Source organism: Hipposideros armiger, unplaced genomic scaffold (genome assembly GCF_001890085.2).
Source record: "Hipposideros armiger isolate ML-2016 unplaced genomic scaffold, ASM189008v1 scaffold_124, whole genome shotgun sequence".
NCBI classification, from domain to species: Eukaryota; Metazoa; Chordata; class Mammalia; order Chiroptera; family Hipposideridae; genus Hipposideros; species Hipposideros armiger.
The window spans coordinates 2,236,166-2,238,031 of record NW_017731474.1 but is presented as its reverse complement, the minus strand read 5'-3'; positions in this window follow the sequence as shown (position 1 = coordinate 2,238,031).

Sequence of the window (1,866 nt, the reverse complement as noted above, 5' to 3'; positions counted from 1 at the left end):
ACATTTCCTTCCAAACTTTGTCCTTAAGATTCAATACATTTTAGATGCTTATCTCTCTGATGGTTTTAATCTTTAGATTCAGTTTAGAGATCAACATATTAATTGGTTGGTGGTAACTTTCTCAGTAATACAAGTGCCTCAGAACCTTATTATTTGATTTGAACATTTTACTCATGGTATTCACGAAACAATATATGCTCATATACCATCCCTAAATCACTTCTTCAGAATCCAATGGCACATTGCTTTTGTCAGGTTTTAGATAAGGGTATACCTGAATTTGGGTACCTGACATATTTTGAACTCAGTGATTTGAGAAATTTACTTAATGCTCTCATTCTCAATTTCCTAACTACAACATTAGAATAATAATGCCTAGCAATGGGATTGTTTAGGGGATTATGTAAGATATCTGTGTGCCTGGTAACTAACAAAATTAATGTCACATTTCCTTGGTTCCAAATTGCTATTGATTTTAAGATGCACAGCTGCATTTTTTAGGACTATGAAGTAGTATGAAGAACTCCAATGCAGTAAATATATACATAAAATCCAAAAGGGATCATTTAAGTATCATTCATGTAGGGGAAAAAAACAGTCTTAGGGGAAGGGCAAAGTACGTATCAGTTACCTTTCTGGAAGCAAACATCTGATTTAACTTTGCTTACTCTTACCTCTCTTTTTATGGAGGACAATCAATTCTATAGGTTAAAAATTACTGGTTCCCAATTGGAGGATAGAAAGAGGAGAGATAATTACATTTTTTATTGTCTTCTCTAGACCTCCTCTGTCCAATATCATGGCCACTAGCCACATATAGTTACTAAATATGTGGAAAATGGCTAATCTGATATGTTGTAAATATAAAACACACACCAGATTTTGAAAATTTAGTAAGAAGGTAAGAATACAAAATATTGCATTAATAGTATTTTGTATTAGGTAACTGTTGAAATAACCATATTTCCTTTTTTTATTTTTTTAATTGTGGTAAAATACACATAAAATTTACCATTTTTAGGCATACAGTTTAGTGGCATTAAATACATTGACACTGTTGTGCAACTGTTACCATCATTCATCTTGCAAAACTGAAACTCTGTGCCCATGAAACATCACTTCCCTTACCCCCACCTCCCAAGCCCTGGAAAGCACTAGTCTACTTTCTGTGTCCATGAATTTGAGTGCTCTAGGTGAAAATGATACTATTTGGGGTTTAGTGAGTTTAAATATATTTTTAAAATTTATTTTTACTTTCCTTTTTACTTTTTTCTATGTGGCTGTTAGAAAATTTTAAATTACATATGTTGCTTAAAGGGTAGTGACAATTTGTTATGCAAAGATTAAAAAGTATTGTAAAATTTGCATCGTGCATTACTTATTCTAAAGCAGTTGGACAACAGAGGACTTCAGATGATTTCTCCCATGAAATTTTAGATGTTGCCACCAAGTGTACAACACACTGCTGCGTATTGTCAGAAGTCAGCTAAAACATGTGTAAACATATGTCATGTCAGTCATTAAAAAGAAGGGTATAATTACACTTTTACATGTGGCAAGGCATTTTGAAAGTAGTGTATAATTTTCTAGAACGGAACCTTAGTGAACATATCTTTCCCTGTGTGTTTATACAGCCTGACATCTTCAGGTTTGTTCAAATCGAGAGCCCCACTGTGAACAAGCCAAGCTGCAGACAAAAGAAACATTTTGTTCTTTAGGTGCCATTTCATTGAGAGAACTAGAAAGAAGTGGTGAGGCAGACACAAAGTAGCAGACAGAAAATCAAGACAGGAGAGGGTGCTACTAACAGATTAGAGCAAGCAGCTGAAAACTTAGAGAGTCTGTTCCTATTGAGCATATTTTTAA